This window comes from Macrosteles quadrilineatus, unplaced genomic scaffold (assembly GCF_028750875.1).
Source record: "Macrosteles quadrilineatus isolate MER2022 unplaced genomic scaffold, UCM_ALF_1.0 Scaffold_5__1_contigs__length_97177068, whole genome shotgun sequence".
In the NCBI taxonomy this organism is placed as follows: Eukaryota; Metazoa; Arthropoda; class Insecta; order Hemiptera; family Cicadellidae; genus Macrosteles; species Macrosteles quadrilineatus.
In genome coordinates, this window is record NW_026542598.1 from 16,404,174 (window position 1) to 16,430,758 (window position 26,585).

General features: G+C 32.1%; 1 protein-coding gene across 1 annotated transcript in view; it reads left to right on the plus strand.

Annotated features, from left to right (window-relative positions):
- LOC128994202 (tyrosine-protein kinase transmembrane receptor Ror-like) overlaps positions 1–26,585 on the plus strand; it is a 119,275-nt gene that overhangs the window by 58,446 nt on the left and 34,244 nt on the right. The gene's annotated exons all lie outside the window — the stretch shown is intronic.

Here is a 26,585-nt window from a genome sequence, read left to right on the forward strand (position 1 = left end):
AGGGACTAGTACACGAACTATAGATCCAATATAAGAGATATCCTTTTGAAGGAAATTTAATAAAATCAAACATGGAAGTCAAGTTTTATCTAATTTAATGTTGCTTTACTACACAAAACTATACATCCTTGAATATTAAAAATAACCATTAGGTTCCAAGTGGCACGGAATTTAAGTTTGCTTTGTACGTTACACCTAATAGTAACAACACACTGTTGCTATTTTCCAGTGACACAGAGTATTCACCATAATTCAACTTAAAGAATTAAAAGGCTAACCGTATAACTAGTTAGCAGCGTGGGATTGTAACACAATAGTGATTCAATATTCAGTTTGGGCTTTTTAACGACTTAAACCCCCTTAAATTAAATAATAACGTTTTTGCCCTACCTCTGCTTTTGCTTTGGACGAATAAAACTCTATTAGCAAGCTCAGGTGTGGACAGCGAAGTCCAAATTGAACCACATGTTTTCATTACGACTATATTGGCTCCACTTTAATTTCCGCGGAGAAATAAAACCACAAAGAAGATAAAGTTGAAACAAAAGAGTTACGGAGTGGCCAATACCAGCCTACAGGGAGCTGTATGTCGCTATTAGGACCAAAGGTAATGAAACTGTAGTGACGCCAACAAGTATTTACAGAAACATAGTGCAACTATTGCATCCAAGGGGTTTTAACTTCAGTGAAGATTGGTTATTTTGTTTTAAGGATTCGATAGGTTTCAATTTTTACAGGGTACTTAAATAAATCTACCAGTTTAGCAATTTCTGGGCAATTTAAACTCCATAAGTGTTAACGGTTCTATAACCTATTAGAAATATAGGTAATTAGATACATTAATACTCAACATTGTATTAATACATCACATAATATTGTATGCACACTGTTCAGGTGAATAAAGCACACATTTAGCTGCCAGGGAAAGTGAAGAAGAATAAGTTAAATGGAGAACAGACTGAGAATCTGTTTTGATTTATGAGTTTGAAACAGTCTGTCGGAAGTGGAGACCGAGCGCGACACGCTGTCAGACTGTCGCCACGGAGTGTGACGTGTGACAGTGAGATGGTTTGACAGCGAGATGGTTTGACAGTGAGATGGTTTGACAGTGTGTTGGTTTGACAGTGAGATGGTTTGACAGAGAGTTGGTTTGACAGTGAGATGGTTTGGCAGTGAGATGGTTTGACAGTGAGTTGGTTTGACAGTGAGCTGGTTTGACAGTGAGATTGTTTCACGGTGAGATTGTTTCATGGAGAGATGGCTTGACAGTGCGGTGGTTTGACAGCTGACAATTTTGTAAAACTGTCAGTGTGATAGCTTGACAGGAAAATCAGTTGTCAGCAAGATAGACTGACAGTGTTTTGGGTTTAAAGCAGTTCAGGCAGAGATTGGGCTAAACAGTTTGGCTGTTTGATAAATTGACAGTTTGGCAGTAAGATGGTGTGTTAGTCTGATAGGTAGTTAATTTTACAGTTCGGAAAGTAGACAGTGGTGCTACACCATCGTTTGACACGGTGACTGCCAAAGATATTAGAAGGTTGTTTTTATTTAATTTTATTGAAGTGATGATACGCTCTAGTGAGAATATTTTTTAACTTAGAAAAAACGTTGTCTTGAAGAAGGTTTGACCATCGAGGATTGAAGTAGGTAGAAGGTCCAATACTTCTAACCCAAGAGAGTCGTAAATTTCGTTTACACTGTTACACTTTCAAACTTTCAAAGTCGTTGACACGTGGTCTTGCCTATTTATTTTACCTGAGGTGAAAAGGGCTTTATTGTATTTTGATAAAATATCAGTACAATTATTATTGTGAAACTACACATATATATTTAAAGTGCCTGTAGATTTCATTATTCAATTGTTTTAATACTACCCTTCAGTGTTCTTTTATAGAAAATATTCGAATAAATGTCTCCAACCCTTTTTTTAATGCTTTTTTAAATGTATTCACGTATATGTTTATTTAAATATAATAATTTTACATAGCATTTCATATTATTTGAAATCCAATCGTCACCAAAATAAATAAATACATTCAACAACATAAAAATGTTATTTAGCAAAGCAATAACAAAAATAAATAAATCTATATTCATATAACTACAAAGAGTGCATATATTTACGTCATACTGCAGCAAAAATTGCTGCTTTTCTATGCATGCTTTGCGTGTTGAAAGTATCTTTTTTCATCCCTATTGAGTAAAATATCTATTACTCTCTAGGGATTTAAAATAATGTGTGCAATTGCTTACTTATAATCTTAGTTTGTTTTTAATTGAATAAACCTTGTTATCATTTAAACCCAATTCGTCATTTGTGACTAGGCTATTTAGTATTTATACCAATCTACTAACAGTTTTTGATTTCTCTGTAATATATTTTGATAATCGTCTGTCAGCAACGTTTCAAGACGTGTAATGGGCCGCAAATACAAGCCATCAATTAAAATAATAAAATAAAATGAATTGTCCTCCAGAAGAATAAATCTATTATTAATTTTGCCTAACGAAGATAAGCTTACAGATATAGATATTCTCATTGAGTATTATTGTGTGCTGTAATATCTGTGCTGCACATAGCGTAAGTACTAAATTGGTATAACAGTTGCATTACAGTGGTGTTAGTAGTACTATTTTTAGTTCTTTTTTAATCAAATCTAACCATGAATACCTAACGAAGAATGCTCGGTAAGTTTTAAAAGTAAAAATCCACCGCACTTTAATTAAATGGCCTATTATAAACTCAAGATTTGTCCTTATCATAGATTTCTTATAATATGTTCTGAAGTTACCACACAACTTATTGTAATTACTTAAAACAAAGAGATATTCATTAAAATAAGCAGTACAATTTCCCTGTATAATTCATGGTGAGTAAGTGATTTTACAATAAACTTAATGAACCACATTATTCTTATGTATCCTCATCTCATTCCATAGCACGGTTAAAGCAACTGAAATAAGTAGAATTGGTATAATTATTTTATTTATCACAAACTCTCCATTTGACCTTGTGCTGGGTATTATTTGTTCATTACAGGTAGTAAAACTATCTTGAACTTTGAAAACATATTGTACAAGCGAACCTTACAGTCGCTTCTCTGTGAATCACCTTTCCGTTCGTAAGTAGTTTATAGACTGTGTTATAGAGAACAGAAGTGAGACATTTGTGTAGATTATCACTTCTGAGATAATGGAGAGAATGCAAATGTGTCAAATTAGTCCAACTCGGCACAACACGTGTTAGCTGAGAAACTCTGGGAACAACGAGAATTCTATGCATGAGAGATTCACATCCGTTGTTAATATGGTTACTATGAAGTAAAACGTCGAGAATTAGGTTTGTTTATAAACTACTTTACAATGGTGTACGGCTACAAAACAGCCAGTGAGTGGTTTGAAGCTACTTTAGAAAAAAAATGTCCATCATACTGTAAGGAAAGCGGCCGTTTTTAGTTTTTTTAAGATCCTCATCAAAATCGCCATTTTCGGGTATTTAAAATAGGGAGCAGAAAAAAAATGGTAAATGTTTCAGTTTGCTAACCTCAAAATGTTATCAGTGCATTATGAAAACGTTGCTAAATGCACTACATTTTTAGTTATGTTTGAAAACAACAGAAATGTAAACATCGAAGTACGACTTTGTTTATGTATAAGCTTATGTCTTATGATGAAAATAGTTGTTCATCACACGGAGTGAAAGTGTCTTTTTGGTACTTTGCGTACCAAAAAGAGCCACTTTCGCTCCTAGTGATGAAAACTATTTATGGTATCAGCAACACACATGGAACATAACGTAGTCTTACTATTTATCATATATCCTCATATGCTAATAAGCTTACGTAATCACTGAGTCTTATAAAATGAATAGTTTCTTTTATACTGCTTTTTAAAATTTAAAATTGATATAATTAGGATAATAAATTATGATTGAGGAAATAAGTGTGTGTCAAAACAAACAATAATAAATTATTTATGGCCTTTTAAGTCTTTGTCTCTCGTCTACAAATGCTACCAGTGTTGAAATTGAAAAAAGGGCACAGACATTAAGTTATTTGACAGTTCTAATTGATCAAGACTGGTGTCTACAGTCATATAACGATAAGTACACTAACTTACTTACTCCCATATTATTTGTCAACTTGAGAGTGATTTTTTGGGGCTATTATGGATATCAATTTTGTTTATTCAATACACTCACTCACTATTTATGACCCTCTAAAGTCATCGTCGCTTGCCAATAATTCCTCTAATGGTGTCAAAATTGAAAAAAGCTCACAATGCTTTGAGTTATTTTACAGTTCTAATTGATTAGGCCTACCGACTGGTGTCTACAGTCGTATACCGGTATGCTAACTTAACTTACTCCCATTTAAAATGCTAATAATATAATAATATAATTAAATGCTATAAAACTAATAATAACTAACATATGTTTTCCATACGTATAAGATGATGATGATGATGATAAACTCAAGTCAAACAATGACTAAAGAAAATCCATCTACAATATAAGAGTAAAAAACCCCCATCTCAGCCACACTTGAGCCTCTTCTACTCCCCGAGCTGCCTTTGATCGGTCTAGTGAGCGGAGTGAGCGAGTGTAGTGTTTTATTGACGGGTCCGTTATCAGACATCAGAACGTACAAAAGAAGTGTTGTAGGAGGAAGTGTTTGTTAACCACTTCACCCCCGGAACGTGTTTGATGTGAAGTGGAAGTGGTGAACTGGCGGATAACTGTACTGCACTCAGGGATATTGTACGAGTAAAGAATATCAGTGTGATGGTGAATTGGTGGGAATTTTTAGGTAAGATGGCGTTACAGTACAGGTGTGCGTTTTTGGAGAGATTTTTCTCTATAGTCGTTTTTCAAGAACTACTAAACGGAATTTAAAATAACTAACCAAAATAAACTGGATATAAATTTTGTATGAGTTTCCATTGTGATTAGACATACTGGAATCATAGCTAAAAATAAGATTCTCCTAATTTTTCAATTTGAATATAAGAATACTTTAAAGTGTTCTGATAACATATTGACCAAGTTTTGTCTAGGATTTGTGTTGCAATATAGTTTTTAAAATGTCTCAAGTTTAGGCTACGATTAATAGTCAAGTGTTTTCTCTTCATATAGCGTTTATAATTACTGACATAATTCTGAAACAGCTCGTTTCCGGATATTTCAAACCCATACTGTATTACTCTGTGGTTTGATTAGTACACTGGAACTTACGAAAAATTTCTCAATAAGCTTTAACAGTAATATTTTTTGTTTTTAATTGCAGTTTATAGAATTCTGATTGTAGTTTTTTTTCCGTTATAGCCAACCACCCAAGGGTGGTTAATAGTTTTAGAAACTATAGATTATAATTTTTTTTATCCAGCTTGTTAGTTATCTGACGCAACTCACATAAAGTTAAGCAGATCAAATAAATATCAAGATAACCAATTGAGAGATCCAACATCGCTGAGGCTCGGATAACACTTGTTGTGGAATAGCGGAAGTAATGGAAGCCAGTAATGGAGTGTTGCAAATAGTGGAGCAGAGTGGAAGGGGGGAGGGGGCTGCCGGGTTGAATTACTTCAATTTACTACCAAACTTATTACAAGGGTAACTTTGTAAGAGGAAGTGCTTCTAGTCCGGAGCACAATATTGTAAATCATATTTCCTCTTAAGAGTTAAGTTTTTGTTGGCCTTAGATACTCTTAAAAGTTTGTTGCCAATAAGATATAAGTTCAATGTGGAATATTTATATTGCATGGCACGTTATGTGGTCTAGGTTTTGTATTTTGCTAGATTATTTTTACCAACGTTTCTGGCCTACATCATAGAACGCTATATTCTTACCCGGGACTGTTTTCCCCAAAACTTCTTGCTGGGTCTAGTAAGTCGCAGCCCGATAACACAGCAAAAGGTCATTGGTAATTGGCGAGATTTTAACCCAGGACCTCGGGAAATGAACCCCGTGCTCCACCAGAATCGCGCTTTTGTTATAAAAGAGTATGTACTGATATTAAATCCATGACTAAATTAACTCGTTTGCTTTTGCATACTGTAGTGTTATTAATATCAGTTGGGAATACAAACTAACAAGTAAATAAAATAAATTACAACTAGCAATAATAACACATTTAGTGTAATGCAAAGGAAAATGTACCTCACGAGCTTCAAAACAGCTTGGTTTAATAAGTTTAGACTGAAACCCAATTTGGGGGTTTTTAACTAGTAATTGTTGTTAATTCACTTCCTACGTTCTAGTATTATTTGCGTACTAATTATTTTCGTGAAATATTCAAATACAAATAAAATCCCTGGTAGTATTGCCAAACTTCTTAAACAATGGACAGGTTTCACAGGTGACCGGAAAGAAAGGGAATTACAGACTAGGATAAATACAGGCGTAATAGAACACCTAATTAACAGAATAGAGATAAATTCTTGTAATTAGGAGGTCTTCCTGGGCGTTACTCAGAGCCAACCGTGCAGGAGACAATACAGTATTTACAAACTTACTGCTCAATAATGCATTAATTGGCATTGTACGGTTTAATAGTATTGTACTGTTAACATAATTTGCATCACCGAGTGTTTTCTATTGCTATTTTACCTACGACAGTTTTTTAAAGAAGCCGTTTCAGTACAGTTCTTAGAATTGAAAAGTATCTCATAACAGCATTGTTTACTTTCATAACAGCATAGTTTTACTCATAAAATCACGGATAACGGACCAATGAGGTTCAAGGATTAAGAGAGGAGAAGCAAAATTGTAATGATTCGAAATTCAACTAATCAGCTGTTCAGACCAATTTAATTGTTGATTGGTGGAATTATTATTTGATACAATGTTTCGTTGCATCACTGTCAGTGGCAATTAGAGGTTATAAACAAAAACATAACCTCTCTTAGAAGTTATGAGTAGTGATGTTTAGCAATTAATACACCGTCGTAGGTAAAGTAGTGTACGCAACTCGCGTAAATAGTGTTAACGACACTGATAGAAGTTTTTAAGGCACTCGCCAAGGCTCGTACCTTAAATTTTCTACTCGTGTCGTTAACACTATCTTTACGCAATCGTTGCGTAAACTACTATTATAACATTTACACTCATACTGTAAACACTTTCGAGACTGAAAAAACCAATACTTTGTGTCTCAATTGGAAATTATTTCTTTGATTGGTGTTTTCTGCCAATTTTCTGCTAGTTTTTCCGGTAGTATGAAAATTGACCTACCTTGAAGATATAAAATACCATTTTATTATCTTATATCCTTCTATTTATGTGGCTTTTATTTATTTCATGAAAGTTATTGACACTAAAATATTTTAATTTCTCTTGAAGCAAATGTACAGTGGAACGAATCTTCCAAACTCGTAATAATTCTAGAAGTTCACCGGGTGTAAGAAGAATTTAGGATCAGTTCGGGACCAACCAATAAGATTTTAGGGTTGAGCGGTTAAAGTTTATGTCTCAATAAATCTAACGGAACTGAATAAAATATGCTGGTGGTGTTATCCGTTTTCATTAAATATAGAACCTACGTGGTCTAGTATTTGAGTAATTAATTAATTAAGGTTTGAATTTTTACTCATTTTATGTTATTATTATCCTATGTATTTTATTATTATTATCCTTATACTCTTGATTAAAAATGGAAATATGATTTCACACTTAATTTAGTTACATGTTTGTTTAGAAAGTTTCAGCTGATAAACCATTAGCAGATTGCATTTGTGGAGAATCTCGTTCAACTATTTCAATTCAAAACAGTTTGTACTAATCTTCGATCAAGTGCACATTGTTTGGTCAAATGAAACATTTCAATTTCGAATACCAACAAACTCCAAGCTATGAAGGACTTACCAGGTCTTTGTGAAGATATGATATTATCACCAGCTACCTGATTCACAACAATTTAATTCAGGTTCTGGAGTATATTTATGAAAATTACAATGGTTTAAATTTTTATAAAATCTTAAATGTATTCATTAAAATTTTTTATGTTTTATAGCACTTAATTTACTGGCAGATATACATTCTAATCAACCTTAGTGCAAATATCTTTTACTCTGTGACTGTGCTGAAGTTTATCTCGTTCTTCTTATATGATAGTATATAAAACTTGTATAAATTTTGTATTGCATGAACTGTCATTTATATGATAAATAGTCTCAAATCTGAGTTTTGTATAATTATTTCATGAATGCAATTCTGTTTCAGGTAAGTTTGGTGTTCAGCCAAGACCTAAACTACATGTGGTAAGAACTTCAAAATAGTTTTTTCCAACTTCAAGGAATGTTGGAACTACACCAACATTTTATGGCCAAAAGTAAAATTCACCCTTGGCAGGATAAATTTTTACATCATCTGCCAACAGTCTAAACCATTCGAACGTAAACATAGGCTACACGTATTACAGATAGATTATAGTTTATCAAATAATTTATATTTAAAAAATAGAAATAAATAGTTTATTCAAAACGAGCTTTTTACATTGGTCACGGAGATCGAATATGGTACCAACATGACCTGGTGTTATATAGGCTCCGATGAGCTAAACCCGCTTTGGATAACCAGGTTATGAAGCTGATCACTATCAGAAACCCAATCAATAATGCCTCAGTCTCAGAATCAGAGCGTCGACCAATCTCATGGACCCCTGCTGGGATCTGACCCGTAGTGGACTCTCTGTGCCAATTGGAACTCTTGATTTGATCTGTAGTTTATATTGTATGATTCATTTCATTAGCTATCACTGTTAGAATAATTTTTGTGACAAATGTTTGTGAACTTACTTCCCGCATAGAATATTTAACAAAGTAGCTTATATAGGGGGTGCTACGACATAATTAAAGAGCTACCAAATGCTTCCCATTTTCGTCAAGTTAATTTTTCATAAATAATCATTTTTTTATTAGAGTGGTAAATAAACGCACAAGTAAAATATCTCCAGTTTTCAGAACAAATTGTCTTGTCATTTTGGCTTTGATTTTTAGACAAAAATATTGTGATGTTTTGATGTTAATTAGTTTAGACATTTACAAATAGAAGCTGAAGAGAGAAGAAATCAGAGGTTGACAAGGCCTGACGAACTCTTTAACTTCTTAATTAGCTTTTCATGCTGAGTTCACACAGCCCCAGTGAAGCGGGGACCTGTGACTTATAAAAGATAAATAAACATTAATTACAAAATTATAACGTGGTTTTCTGGTGACATGATATAACACAAATAGTAGTATTTTCAGACTGTTATCCTTTATGCAATTACATCTTACAAATGTGTTAAATACTTAGCATCAATTTATGGCAATTTCTTACCTCAGTGTATAAAAACACTGTCGTTTAGGAGATCCCTCTCTATCTGTCCTACATTTTACTGTCCTAATGAATTTAATGACAACAATTGGGACTCATACTGAATACGTATGGAAATAACATGCATACACATTGTAACGTTAATAAAATGATCATCAACAAATGAAGGATTTAATTTGTCCGGATTCCTGACGAGGTAACGACTTTAGTATGGTTCTTTTTTGTCGAATCTCTTTTGTCTGATGAAGGGTAATGAACAAAACGCAGTTTTCAAGAGCCCCCTACCATCTCTTAAGGCGCGTTTGGATGATTTTGGATGTTTTACGGGTCCTCTTATATCCTTAGCAATTAGGTATGACTTACTACTTTTGATGGTTAAGATTACTTCCGAAAGTATCTACCAGTTTTTCACAGGCCTACCATAGTCTTCAGTTGTTCTTCTTATGGCTAATTTTGGATGCAAATCAAACCGTTGAACAGACTAAATAATTAAAACTATATTCGTGTAGTATTGTAAGCATACCTATTAGAACATTCTATATCTTATTTTTCTAATAAGAACATTTCATAATATCGTGCAGTTTATATGTATTTTGTGTTTATTTGTCAGAAAAAACACTGAATGAATCCAATGACCAAGATATATGTTTTAGCTGATTGTAAAAATAAACAATTAATGAGGAAACCCGTGATAAGGGAAAAAATGTTACATCAAATAATAAAATAAATCATTTCAGAGTTACAACGAGACATGTGTTTAAAATCCTTTACATAAAATTAAATTTACACCTTATTGTTTTGGAAACCCTTTATAAATTATAGTTAAGTTTTAAATTTAAAATCAATGGGAAATTATTTGAATCCTGAGTTATATCATTATCTATACTATATTATTTCACATAAATCTCTGAGTTATATCTCTGAGTTATATTCTCTGTGTTATATCATTATCTATACTATACTATTTCACATATTTGGAAATTTAAGCTTAGCCTCGTCAGCTGACTGATCGTTTGCTCTGTCTAGAGTTAATTAAAAGTTTGCTGAGCCACCGGAAGTGTACCCAACTGGTGCCGGAAGTTGCTGAGTATCTACTATAATAAGCGTTGTTTCATAGAACTTGAGCTAATTTGACTATCTTCCCTCGCTGCCTCTTCACAAACTTCAGTGTCTACACTCGCAGTCAAGTGTTCAACATAGCCAAGTTTGTTGTGCTTATACAGCTCAGCTAGTTTACTAAATACTGATAACAAACAACTAATGATTAGGATTACTCGTCCAAAGTATGTTTTAACAAAAAAGATAACTTAACTTATTTTCATAAAATATTATTGTGCCAATGCTGTGAGAGATTTTACGATGTGGTAGATAATAATTTAGTTTCAATACACAAGGAAAAATCTTTTACCAAACAAACTGAATCAAACAGATTTTTTTCTTCGCTATAAAACATTTTTGAGTATATTACTTTGTACAGTACTGTTAAAACCGAAGATGAAAGGAATCTGTCGTTATTAAACATACAACTACTCCTACCTCTATTTAACTAATCGCAATTCTTCAATGTTTCTTAAGTCAGAGTTTACTATTTAAAATGTTGTTGAAGTAAAAATGTTTTGTTATAAAAAATGAAATCACAATAACAATCTTATACAACGCTTCGCTTTGCATCGCGGAAGTTGCCTCATAAGTTAGCCTAAGTTTGCACAATTTAACACATAATACATTACTTACTTACAGCGTTGCTCGCCTTTCTTAACACCAGTTTTTAGAGCAAAAAAGTATTATTCAGAATGTAGTTCATAATGTAACGGCATACATTGGTTTGATGCTATGTTCTTTTAAGATTTAAAACAAAATTCTACTATCAGATCTTCATCATACATTTGCCGATATTTTGGTTTGCATGATGGATTTTTTGGGTCATATGTTTCGTGTGTTTTTTAAAAGTTTACCTTCCTACAAACAAACCATTTGCACATGTTTGTACCACAAATTACATATGTTTATCACAAACTAATGTTCATTGTTGTAAACACTTGTTTTATTTTATAATTCATTATACATTTTAAAAATATTGGTACCGGTAGTTAAAAACCACAAAGCTAAAGTACTTATTTGATAGATAACTTTGTTGAATATCCTTTCACAGATAAATAAGACAACTTCATGAATATTAGTGAGTTAAAGCATTAAGGTTTTATAAATTAAGGCTCTTCATGAAGCAGAGTTAATTTGTCGGGATTAGGTGCATGTACTGTTTGTGTCCTCTAGGAATGATCGATGATTACATTATTATTTGATGTTTTTAGGTTTATATAAATTAATATTTCTTATATTCGTTAGGCATAACCTACTGAAACGGTAATAATTAAATTGCTTCCCGCATTTTACTTTATTTTGTTAGGCCTACAGTATTAGTGTACATCCTTAGGATCCTTGGACTCTATGTGCTCTATGTGGTAGGCGTAGTTACTTGTTTCAGTATGATTAACTGTTTCAATACTTAGTTGTAAACAATTTCTATGAACATCACGCTACTACCATGCATGGCTTACATAGTTTCGTCCCGTGTAATTGATCATTGTAAATTGTAAGTATAGCTGCATAGTTGAAAGCTGTAATTTCAAATCAATCTGAATTACTTAACTGCACTTTTACTCGTAAATCAGCATTTCTCGTTGATTTATTTTGTTGGTAAACGATAAATCAATTAGTTCAGAAAGAAAAATGTTATAGGAAAGATGCCTTAAATTGAAATTGTAAATAGCTCGGAAATCAACAATCATAATTTTTTTGATAATTGTTACTTATAACAAAACAAACTAACAATATCTTATAAGGTTCCTCTTTTGTTTTAATTTGTCAAAAATGAACATTATCAGGTTACTTTACATCATATTTAAGTTCATTACATATTTGTTACTTTTAATGAAATACCACAAAGAATACCTTTGCAGTTAACTTTTCAGTTGTTTTAGTTTCAAAAGGAACTAAATAAAAGAAGTTAATAGTCGGAATGTTGTTTTAAGTTTTAATTTGGTTCTCGCAAAGTTTCTTTTAAAAGGTTTGTCTAAAAGAAAACAAATATTCTTACTTTTTAATAGAGTTAGTTAGCTCATTAGATCAGATTATTTTATTACAATCCTTTGTTTATTTTTATTAAGTTTATTTAAACAGAACAATTGTTCCAATGCTTCCCAATAGGAATTGTAGAATAGGAAGGGAACTTTAAAGAAATAATGAATAAATATTTTTATAGCCTATGTCTGATCACATATCTCTCTCTATATAACAAAAATTGTGTATTTGTTATATATAAAAATATCTTACTTAATAATTTAAATGAATTTGAATTGAATCGAATTGAAAAATACTTTATTGCTCGATATAAATAGTTATAGTTGTTGTAAACAATCACAATAGTAGTTGAAACACAATTCTGAATATAGTATTTCTACAAATATGCCTATATATCTAAACAATTTTTTTTTTACTTTAAACTATTTACAATCAAATGTGTTAAGTAAGCTCTAAAAATTTCGCATCTCATGTATCAAAGAATATGCAATATTTTAAAATCACTCTTGATATTGCACCATCTACCAATATGTTAAATGTACTATAAAAAGTGTCTGTGTCTTTAATAAATAAAGTCCTACAATTGTATATTATTAATGATTTATTATTTCATTAACTTGCACACATAAGATATATTCAAATGTTAGAAATGTTTATAAAAGAAAACTTTAAAAAATAAGCTAGGCTTGAACTCATTTATATAGTTAGCATACCAAAATATTTAACGCGACTCTGTTACAATAAGTTCAACCAATGACAATTGGATCCCGTTTCATACTTTTCTCGTTTATCAGTTAAAATTTAACTTTTTCGGTGTTATAACAATTTATTTCAACGTGGAATAATACATGTTTTAAACTCCAAAATATCAATGCTATAAAAATAAACACCTTAAATAAGTTATATGTTTATGAGAAGATGAAAAAAATATTGACAACATCTCAATACGCCATACAGTAAGGTTGACCACCCACATGTGAACATTATGGTGTTGACAGTCAAAAGCCCCATAGCAACAGCTGCTGCCATGGTGTTTCTATAGGGGTGAACACATTTCCAATTATCAACTGTTCAGTAACGCCTTTCACAGCAAGGGAGGGTTGGCAGCCCCCTATCTTTGGATTCTTCTGATTATGTGTAAAAGACCATTAAATGTGATTATTAGCTTTATATTTGGCAATATAGTCGTTTAACTAGTGACGAAAACAACCATAATAAGTTTGTTTATACTCCACCAGTATATGTAAGCAAATAATAAATTAATTAAGTTAAGAGAACCACCTAAAATATTAATTAAAATATACTTTATTCTTAATGCAGTACATTTTAAATTGGTATTTTCTAACAGGATGATACAAATTACGTTTTGTACATTGTGTTTATATATTTATATTTGATTAAAATATTTAGTTTTAAACCGTAGTATCGTACGACATAAATTAACTAAATACATTATGTGACTAAAAACACTCAGACAAACAAACCTTACTTAGTAAATTTGACCATTAAGTGTGTATAAGTCATGGTAGTTAGTAAATGAGCTAACTTGTAAATCAGCCCCAATAAAGAAAAAAACACTGTAATAAATCTTATGAATTTGTTCGTGAATTTTAAAAGTCTGTTGCAGTACGGTATCCATAACCAATACCATTTATAGCAACTAATTATCAAAGCATGTGCCTCACAATCGTTCGATTTACACATAGCTGCAAAGAATATTATATTTAAATGAGCTCCGAGACTTAAGAATCTTCATATTTTTTAATGTCAATAATATTAATCCTCTGCTCCAATATGTATCCATAATTTGAAACTATTTTCATTGCGAATGCTTTGGTTGCAGTTTAATTTACCCCTACCACTTCTAATCCTTCTAATTATCCCTCAGATCTAAAAGCCTCGGCGCAGGTGCGGATTCGCCTGTTCGACCCTTGTCTGTAGTGTCTCGTTATCAACCAGTATTATCATCGTCGTCGCTGACATCTCACAATAATGTACTAGACCCTAGGGAAAACCGTGTTGCTCGCCTAAAATCAATTAGCCTATAATAATATTTAATAGCACTTGTCCAACGATGTGCGAGTTTAAATCTCACTGAAACATCCGTTCAAAGTTATTTTACTTGGAGTATTAAGAAAGTTACACTTACATTTGCGTAGCCAAATAGTTGTTGGCCTATAATATGAGTTATTAGAGTAATATAGTTCATGTAGATTTAAATGTATCATTTTATGTAAATAAACCGTTTTTTGGAAGACCAGTTTTCTATTGAAAGTGGTCATGATAGAAGCTATTAGGTAGATAACATTTCAAATGGAAATTTTAGAAGTTGGTTGCTTTAAACGTATTGCAATATCCTACTATAAAATCTTGCTTATGGTCTTGCTTATAAAATACTAGGAATATTAATTACTTTCAACTGTAATTTGTAAAAAAAAAAACATTAGGGTTTATCTCCTATTCAAATATGTTGTAATAATGTATCGTGCAATTACAACAGTGGCCTTTTTTGAAAGACTAAAATAAACATGTAATATGCTAATATTTGTATATACCACGATATGTACGTATGTTTTATTCGTATTATTTTCGTGTCTATTATTCATAGTTTAGGATTACCAAAATGTAGGTATAATATATACACTCTTATTAAATAATCTATGGCAGTCAATGAAAACTTAGTTCGATTAGCTCTTCACAGATTGTGCTACTGTACTATTAAATTTTATTTACCACGGCCACTTGTATTAAAAAAATACTATGGATATTATCACAACTATCACAGTCTTGATTTGGAAATGGAATGCCTACTTCAGTTCACATGAAACGCTTATACAGTTATCAAATTCAGTGACATAATTCACATGGTTAAGCAGTAATTTCCAAAGCAGTCTCAATACCATTATTGTAACCGCTGGTACAAAGGAAGCATTTGGTATGTGAGAGAGAGAAAGCACTACAGGTTGTGGCCACCTTTACACGTAATTGAACTTTGCCTCTTTAATAATTACACGAATAATTTGTATTTTCGCAATCACACATCTACGATACCACAAAACCTAAATAGCCTCTGAAACCAATTAACTTTTGTTACTTTCACCGCCTTGTGGTGGAAAAACTAATACAGGTTCTCAGTTTTGCTGATAAGGAATTCATGGCGTTAGTTTTTACTTGCAAATCCTATGGGCATTAAGTTTTATTGTACTGTTAAACTATCCCTTACCATAGCCTAGTCATTTTAAATTTTTTTTATTTAATGACACACCTATACAGTATTCAAATAAAGATGTTAAGGGGTCTTTGATGTTTTGCTACGAATACTCTTCCATAACCAAATCTACCCTTATGTGAGCTTGAAAATTAAAATATATAACATTGTTCAGTTTGTCAATACTTAATTAAATCGGGCAAGATTTTAGTTAAATATACTGTGTGTCTTTTCCAGTGCTGGCCTACTTTAAAACTACTAATCTCATTATTATTTAAAGACTCACAATGTATTAACACCGATAATCGTTCACTTGAGTTTTCGAGTTGGAAAGTTTCAAGATGAAGATTAAGCTCTTGAACTCATCATATGACTACAGAGTACTTGACTCTAGCAGACAAGTAACATAACGTGACAGATAAAATCTAAAATCCACTCTAACAAACTATATTCTATCAAACACAAATATTACAAAAATATTTAATTATACTACAAGCCAGATTACATAAAAGAACCTAAATACCACTTCTGCAGGTTTTGAACTATTACTTTGCAATTACAATGTTGTGATGAATCGCTTTGTTAAATAAGTAATTTTAAAATGTTTTAAGCTGAGTAAAATTTCAAATGTATACAAATCTAATGAGTGTATTTTAGAAAATTACATCTTTTTTGGCGAACTTTGTATTCTCATATGTTGTGAATATAGGTTGTTAAGGTTAATTATGATTATAAACAATAAGTAAAAGTCCCATTTTTTTATTTCCTCGATTAAATAGGTAGCATTCCGGAAGGAAATCTCGAAATGATATACATCCTAAAATATACATCCTAAAATTTATCCCTAACACCTGAACCTGGTTTTCTACATTTTCATTAGGTAATCCTGGGTTGGAGTAGAGATGAGTTAGTTGAGGAAGAAACGTTGAGTGTCGAGATAGTTAAAGCCGTTTAAGCTGCACAACATGATGTTTATTATGGAGGAAAGTTGCAACGCGAGACTGGTGCTGAGCTCAGCTCTAACTTTTAATTAACTGCAGTTACCAAGAGTTAAGTCAAGTTAGGCTGAAGTCATCTATAAGGATTTTTACCCTCCTAATTTCAAATCATGCACTGTAAAGCTGTATTGTTTTATAAAAAACTCATATTTTAAGTTTTGGACAGTTTTTTCCTGAATAGATTCGATCTTATACCTTCAATATTTACTTTTACCATAAATATATGGCATGACGTGACGATATATGGTACACGATTACATTTGTATATTTTAAATTGGTTCAATAAATTAATAATTAATTAATTACAGTATCAGTAAAAAATTGGAATTTGTATATTCATCTCAAAAATATAATCAGTGCAGGGTATTCAGATGTGAATCTAAGCATATTGCCTTGTTGGTAGTCAAGAAAATTGGATGAAATGTACGTTTTGACTTTTCTATACAAACACAGATTTACTCTCTTTATTCTGAAATACAAAAAAGAAGGTCCAAAGGAACACATCCATCTGCCTGCATTCGGCTACCAGAATGATAAGAAATAATTGCTATATTTTGCAGTAAAGGATTGTCCACCTTCTTCCACCTTACCTCATTGTAATGTCAAAGATATACTTATTGTGAGCGTACTAGGACGGGCAACAACTATTAAATCAAACTATTTCTTTAACTCTTAAGACACATCTGATAGGGATGACCCCTACAACAGGTTCAAGTATGTGGTATTTTTAACCAATCACCAGTAGGGTTCCCGATGCGACTACATCGTTAACGATTCATTCGACTTTCCGACCGAATTCGTTTATTCAATTGAAGTTGTCACTCTTCATTTAAGTTTCATTGGTCCACCCACAATCCTTTTGGGCTGCTCGTTTTTAATTAAGCGTTGAGTTACGGAAAGCATAGTGGTATGGTTAAAACAATAAGTGTTTTACTTTGAATCGCATTAACGCAAAACAAATGATGTTACAACTAAGTTAAGTGACATGAAATCTTGTTCAAAAATATACAAACTAAAACTAGACGGTCTCATTTTTACTCTATTTCCTCGTATAATTTTAAAATTAATTGAAAGTTTGTAAACAATTTATGATTTTAGACTCAGTTAGTGGTTTGAATGTTAAACTATACAAACTAACCACGAGCTTGTATAGTTTAATATCCCTAAAATTACGAACGATATAATTGGATATAATACAGATTCCTTTAAATATTCTCCTTAAACCATTGATATGCAAATAGGCATGTGTATTATCCCTGTTATTAATACTAACACATCATCCATTTTTTTAAAGCGTTGGATCTTTAAAATTACCTAATGTACCAAGTAGATACAATAAATATTAGGCTATTAATATTGTAATTATATTTTAAAGAAAAATTCAAAACAAGCTGCGAAGATAAGATAAACACTAGACCTTGTTTCAGATGTTGAAAGAAACGCCATTACTTGGGGTTTTGTCCGTCTTTTTATGTCGGCCACATTGTGATATCCTAGATGTATCCGAGAACGCTGCTCAGGACACACAATCCTTCTGTGGGTTGCGGTGTTTGAAATCAGAGACTCTTCTTGGGGCTTCCCTCCCAGTATTGTGTGGTTGGGTTTAAACTATACTGAAAACCAAATAAAATTCTTTCTAATGTCCATAAGTACTCGAAAATTAATTAAAATTTTAAACAGTTTGAATTTCAAATAGTTCAGTGAAAGAAATTGGTTTCCTAAAAAATCGTTGAGTTTGTTGAATAGTTAGGTTGCATATCTAACTATCAAGTTGATAGAATTGTGGTTGGTTCTGTCGTTAAAATGCCATGCTTATGCCTTATAGATATTTTTTTTTAAGTACAACTAATAATTAATGGATTTTAAGAAAATAGGGAAGTTATAATTCCGTGACCAGGTTATTTAAATAGTTTAAACCAAAGTTAACATATCTGAAACAGACAAAGATAGGTCTCTCACCAAGGAGTAAAATTTCGTAATCAGAAAACTACATTTGCTTAAATTAGAATGATAACTTCAAAAAAAATTTAAACCCATAGGATAGTGGGATTTAGTAAAGAAATGATGTCTGATGATTTTACTGTTTACTGTTCACATGTTGCTCAATTAATTCTGTCGATTATTTGTTATATCTACTGTTTTATCAACAATGAAAACGAACTTTCCAACCTCAATCACAAAACCATATACAGTATCTATCTATCTATATATTAATAGGCAAGCATGTTTCTTTAAAACCTTTTTTCTCAGCTCGTGTGCATCATAGGGAAAATCTACGCATACCGTTGGAAAGCTATTTTCCTGTAGGTGTGCAGAATCCCTTTATAAATTTAAATAGGCTCAAAGATAAGCACAAAAAATGAGTTTAAAAATTTGAAAAAATTAACATGGATCTTATGCGTTGCTATGCTGGTTACGAAATAACAACGAAATATAAACAGAAAATCAAAACAAATGGAAGAAACTCCAATCACATGTTTTATTTACAGTGTGGGGTGAAAATAGATAAGTGAGTACATTACATATTTTTGGTCGAGTTTCGACCACTGGACGACCTCTCGTATTTAACTAATTACTCAAAATCCCGTGTTAGTAAAATAAATAATAAAATCTTGCAATGCATTTTAATTATTTGTGCTTCGCACAGCAGACGCCCATTGTAAGTTATTCAAGTTATTTTCATTTATTTACTTTCAACAACTTATAGTGTCAGTAGCTTTATGAAGTTTAGGCTATATTCGAACTATGACACATGTATAGCCAAATAAATATATTACTACGTGTAAATAAAATGAAATTTTATAATACACAAATCACAAATTCTAACCATGGCCCATAATATAACCTGACACGGTGATTGGTGTGTACACAAACATGGCTGAGGTTAAATTATGCAATATCAGAATAGTTTGTCATTTCCACACAGACAAGATAATAGCCTGCTGCCACATCACCATGTTCATGGCGGTCTCTCGTCATATTATCACCTGTTAATTACCTTTTGCAATGAATGGGTGGTTATTATCGTATTACTATCCATTCAGTTAACATTCAACCGCTTAATTATTTTGTTTGAAAAAATCGTTACCGTAGCTCTGAGAACAATTAGCTCAAATTAAATAGCTTTTGATTTTAAAAGAGGGATTAAAAATGGTTTAAACGTTAGGATTCTATAACATTGCATTGTTATATTGTTTTAGTGTACACTAATTACACTAAAACATCTGAAACATAGAGGTATTTCATTTACAAAATAAGATGTTTATACTTGACAACAAATTTTAAAATTTAAACTGGACTTTTTCTGTTTTATGCATATTATGGTTAGTTAATTTATAAGAACTTCTCTTGTTAACTTCCTAGGATTTGAATTGTCAGTAGAAGGTGTAAACATTTGCCTGATAATGATAAGGTCATCAACTCATATTCTAAACCTAAAACGTTGAGGAACCAAGGCGATTCCCTGGTTCGATTGATGTTCATAGTAGGGTTTACTTTACACTGCAGAAAATCAAAGTTTACTGAACGAAATTCTTACTAATGTGAAGGAAAATGGTCCTGCTAATTGGACTACGCAAGTAACGAAGCGTTTGAGGCTTGCTAAAGTAAAGCAAAGTAAAGTAAAGTAAGTAGTAAAGTAAAGTAAGTAAAGTAAGCAAAGTAAAGTAAAGCTATGTTTTCTTATCCTCGACCTGATGCTTATTTGGCCATTTTCTGCGATTCTTCTGCCCAAATTGTGGTATATGCTGTCTAAAGATAGGAGAAAGCTAGCATTTATTTGAACAAAGTTAACTTCTCAACAAAAGTACAGTGCCTACTTACGACAAAGAATTTACTGCTGCTCAGTAAGTTCAGTAACTAGTAAGATTGTCTCGTCCGATACTCTATCGGTACTATTATTTCTGTAACCAACATGACTCCGTAATCAATGTCCCTTAAGTATACATATTACTTGAATTATATAGTTTAAAAAATTACACTATGGTGACTAAGTCTTTCCCTAAATGTTATACAATTGCCACCCCTCACTCTACTCACCCTCAATCCAGTGGCCGACAGTACAATTGTGAGGCTAGACCGTGATTGGCCTCACAGCAGAGGTCTGCGGTCAGTCGAGCCTCAAAGGCCACCGAATGTAACTGGAGACATTCAACATTCCGTTGTCTTTGCTCACTGACCTTAACTCCCTCGCCACTGTACAAGGGACTTACATTACCCTATTGGACATCCTCACAACTGTCAACAATAGAACTAACCAAATCCATCACAAGGCAAGTTTCAAACTCCATGTTTAGTGTGTCGAATAGAAATAAACCATTAGGGAGTCCTTTGCAGCATTATTAAATCACAGGGCCTTTAACTGTGTGTTTTATGTGCATGAAATAGGAGACTGAAATAAACGGGTCTTTGGGTATGAAGAATAATAGAAGCCATGTTTATAAATAACTTACAGGGTCCATATAACTGATAATTAAGTATGGGTACATGTGTAGCAACTATTCTTGCATATTTATTTTATGATTACTTTTAAACATTACAATCCAACAAAAACACCTCAATATAGTCTAATAATACGTAATATTCTATGCTCTTTGACACTAATATTGACTGCATTACTGCTTTGTATTTTTTAAATTAAGATTTTGAAAAAGCTTTTTAATATCAATAGGAAATTGTAGCGTCCTATTATATACAAAAACTAAGCAACCCTTAAAAAAAAGAAGAATCAAGGCAGTAATTAATAGATGGGTTTACATTTAGAATCTCATAATTTGTCATACTTATAAAGGAACAATATAAAAATTCTGTAGTGAAAATGAATTTGGCTTAAGAAGGCTATGCCAAAGAAATTCCATTGGTTAAATAAAAACTTGGAGCAAACAAAGGTTGACAAACTTTGGCTTCTTAATTACGTTACAAGTAGCGTTGGTTACAACATCCTTACAGCTTGAATATAATTTTAACCTCCTTGTGCCAACATAATATTGTGTTTAAACTGTATTTTCTCACATTCTGCATGTTTTATGTATTCCACATGATATGGGATCCTCAGATTTTTGGCATCCTAGTCCTCATAAAATTTACTATTTTAGATGATTTTGAACTCTACCTAAAATGTAATTTTGATAGTCATATGAATGGGAAATTAGTTTTTAATAGTCAATGTTGAACATACAATATATTTAAAAAAACTATTCATATTTTGTATGTAATATTTACCAACTCTTGGGACTCAAATAAAATATAAGTTTCCTATGCGAGATAAATCTAGATTGAATCAAAATTGTCAATAAATATAACATCATTTGTACAGTCCTAAGACTTTGAAGAAACTCCTACGCATATGAAGATAATTATTAATTTCACTTTTAGGTGATTGCCATTTTACATTTGAAAACAAAAAATCCAAGTAACTTTAATTAAACAGGCTGGATTATAGTAGAAACGAATGCTTACCACAGCTTTTCGCTCCAATTCCAATTAAGCTTGTCAAAAACTGAACCTCAGTTTTAATTTCCTCCCTTGAAAATGATTGTACCATTTCTCTTTCCGACAATCAGTAATTGTCCATTACAAATTGAAGACGTAACAACCTAAGTAATTAGAATGGTTGAATTTACATTCTTCGTTACATTTTAAGGAATTCCTAAAATATATTGTTCTTTCAGCAGACTTATTCTAATAGATTCATGTGAAAAAGTATTACAAAATGAAAACATAATTAATAAATGCACAAATTTTTTCTTAATTATGACTGTTTGCAGTATCTGTGACTGATCAGCATATAAATATTCATTTCATAAACATACAAATACAAATATATTGAATATTTCAATGTTTTTCATTGGTTTACTAAAGGTTTATGAGTTGCATAAATATTTACACCATATTTGATCAATGAGCATACTAATTCTTTATTCACAGAATCAGAGAGGAGTTTAACTCTTGGGAATGAAAACTTTTGATGGGTTCAATCTCGTATTTGACGTCTGTCATGGTTCTGTTTAAAAAGAACTTCTTTTGGGTCGTGCACACAACAAATTGGTTATATTTAAAATCAAACTGCTTGACAATAAATTGTTCTATAAAATATTTTGACAATTTCCCGTCATAAACTTTCTATAACAGATGTTAAATTTTAATATCCAAATAATTTCTTATATTGTAACACTATTGAAATCGCATAATTATTCATCATTAGCCTTAGCAAATAAATGTTTTGCGTGATAAGCAGTTCAAGATAAAATGTTTTTTACATTTGGTATTTTGGTATTTGCGGAAGACTGTAATGAGAGCAGTAACTCCACCAAGGGTTTCGTGCCGGATTTCATTACAAAGAACAAAGAACAGGTTAGCAGTTACTGATATTTACGATTATTTCCCTTTATGAACTAATTTTAATTAGAGCAACAATAATTCCTCTCGGTTTCCCACGTTTTAGTGCAATTATATTCAACATTTAACAAAATGAATAATTTTAAGGCGTTTACAATGTTATCTAACATTTTTGGATTAGAGTAATGAGATGACGTGTTGACAAGTAATGTAAAAAACTGTGTTGTATTCTTGTAATTTTATTTGTGAAAAGAGTAGACCTTTATTTACCTATTTTTCATTTAGTGAATTTCCCATATGGGTAGCTATTACCGTCTTATGGTTAGACTTAGACCCAAGACCGAATTACTTTTTCATTTTGATGTCCCTAGCGGTAAAAAAAAAACAGTATTCATTAAAATATTTGGAGCGGTATTTTGATAATAAGGTAAGATAAGTGATGTTTTACAGGAAAACTGTCCAAACTCCAAACACATACATTTTCTTAGATACGCCGGGAATCGAACTCGTCTATCTCGCACTGAAGTACGGTAACCACTAGGCAGGAACACACCCAATTTGCCTTAAACATTTTAATTTCTTCAATTCTTACACATTACCACAACGTAAAGAAACTCCAGGATTTTACCTGAGCGTAGCTTTACAAGTAATTCATATCACGGATATTGTCAATGACACAAAGTTCACATCCCACTATATAAGTCACAGTCTCTGAATGTAGTGTTGGTTTAGTTAATCTCCCAGTATCCGCCGTGTTCGGCATTTCCATGGGGTGAACACATTTTCAATTATCAGCTGTTTAATTACGCCTTGCCCTCACGGGGGAGGGGAGGGGAGAGCAAATTACCCTTCTCTCTCAGACCCTAAACTGTCAATCGCTCACACGGAATATAATTGCGATTTTTAAATAGTCTCTTATTGCGAAAGTCAAGCAACCCTCTTTTACTTTTGGTTCGTAATAAATGAAACTGACTTTTGATTTGCAAACCCTCATATATTTGCTGTTGATAAATGTAAAAGAGTACAGTATTGAAATAACTTACTTCAAAGGTTTTGTACACTTATTAAAATCCATTTTTAGCCCCTGAGCTGTGATGTAACTAAAGGGTTTACCTTTCGTCTACATTATCAATACAAATTTCAAACTTCATTCAAGCCAAAAACTACCTGCAAAGACATTAGCTAACATCTTACATTCTTGAGTCTGAACGTATCTTTTGTATGAATGTTGAATGAAGCGATTTTCATTTGATTTGATTAGCTGAAAACGTTGTACCATTACTAATTCTCAAAGCATTTAAAGCCTATCCTAATAGGTACAGTTGCCAACCAATTTGAACAATCAGAGGACTGGTAGACAAAGTGGTCCAGTTGCCAATCAATTCAGATAATCATAGTTCTGCTATACATCAGAACCCTCAAACACACTCAGAGTATTATTGGTGAGTAACTCTATTCATTTGTCACATCGCAACTCCAAGTAATGCTAGATGTCTGTGGAGTTTGAAGCACAAAGTTTCCCCAACAACAACAACAATCATCTGCGTACAGAGTGCGGTTTGCCACTTCAGTCGTGATCTGGGTCCGAGATTAAGCTGTTTACTGTTGTTGTGCTTACAAGTTACAGCTTAGATTATAACATATCTAACATTGAGAGTGAGATTAACCATAACTTCATGGATAAAAGGTTGGCCATGTACGTGTAAAATTGTGGATATTTATTTTTTAAATAATTGTCACCGCATTTATTTTTGTTTGTTAATAAATTGCGTCGGAGAAGAATCAGTGCAGTTTAAAACCGTATCAGAGAAGAATCAGCACAATTTAGGAACTTTATCAAAGAAGATCAGTGCAGTTTTTCAATTTCATTAGAGAATAATCAGCACAATTTAGAAACATTTTTATAGAAGAATCAGTGCAGTTTAGATGCTGCATCAGAGAATAAAAGGACATTTTAGAAACTTTATTAGAGAAGAATCAGTGCAGTTTAGATACTGCATCAGAGAAGAATCAGCACATTTTAGAAACTTTATTAGAAAAGAATCAGTGCAGTTTAAAACTGCACCAGAGAAGAAACAGCACAATTTAGAAACTTTATTATAGAAGAATCATTGCAGTTTAGGTACTGCATCAGAGAAGAAACAGCAAAATTTAGAAACTTTATAAGAGAAGAATCAGCACAATTAAGAAACTTCATTAGAGAAGAATGAGCATCAAACAGAATCTTTAGAATAGGATAGAATAGAATTAAAATCTCTATTTTCCATTGTTATTATATTTGTATTAACAGCAGTCAATGATCTTACTGGTTAAAGCTCATAAAACAAAACATAAAACATAAGCTTACAAACTAAAATGTCTACTACTCTAATCTATGGTGCTAATTTACAAACTGCAACAGAAAATAATCAGCGAAGTTTCGAAAGTGCGTCAGACGCAGGCGCCGCTCGCTGTATAATTGAACTTTGGCTCTCTAATTAGGACACGATAATTCTATTACTTCGCAATCGCCCAGTTACAGATGGAAATAACACATTAACAACTTCACCAGCTTACAATTATTTAAATCAACATGTACACGTATTTTGACATTTAAATCTGCAACTATTACTTGAGTATGTCGTCTTGCATTTAAAATAAGGTATTTATTCGTATAACTCATTGTATGCATTTTATATTGGTGACCTTTGTATGTACAGAGATATTGGTTTGATATTTTTAATTCGGTGAAATTAGGAGCATACGACGTTCTAAAAACAGGCAAAGTGGAAACAACACAATATATATGAAAATATTCTTTGTGAGCAAAGTGTTTTCTGCTTATTTGCTTAGTTTTTGTATTTTTTCTGTGATTGAAGTCAACGTTTTATTTAAATTCATACAGTAACACATAAAACGTATACGTATTTTAAAACTATATTTAATTTTACAACTATGGTTATTGCTGTTTTCCCCAAATAAACGTAGCCACACTAAGCAATAGGCTTTTAACTTAGAGTCAAAGTTGAACCCTAAATGTCTCAGTTGGGCTTTAACTCTTACCCCAAACCGCCCTTAGGGACAACACCAGCTGTACGCCATCAATACGAATTAATGTATTAGTATTGTAAGACTCGACCCCTGCGTTTAACCGGTACTTGTGAATTAAAATATGTAGGCTATACCTAATTCATTCTATTTGAAACTGTATTTATTTTTCATCAAAATGTATTGACTTGTTCATTTTCAAACTAAACCAACATGAATGTGACACCATGCCTATTGAATTGCATATTTATCGTTTGGCCCACCTCATAAATAGATCTGTTAACAATTCCAATATTTATTGATCCTGTGAAATAATTATATAAATTGAGAACTCTTAGTTCCTACTGGATTACAACCAACAAGAAACATTTTTAGACAATTCTCAACACTGAAAGTATATGTTTGGGCCAAATCATATTTATATAAATACAGGGTGTCCTGCGACCTTATGAACAAACGTTGTCACGTTATTCAGTATGTCAAAAGAAACAAAAATGTAATATAACATGTGTCCCATCTCATTCCGTTTTTGGTCTATCTGTTGGTATGTGATTTTTGCAAAAGCATTCATAACTCCTTATTGGTTTGTTACTTAAAGGTTGCAAGACACCCTTTATATTA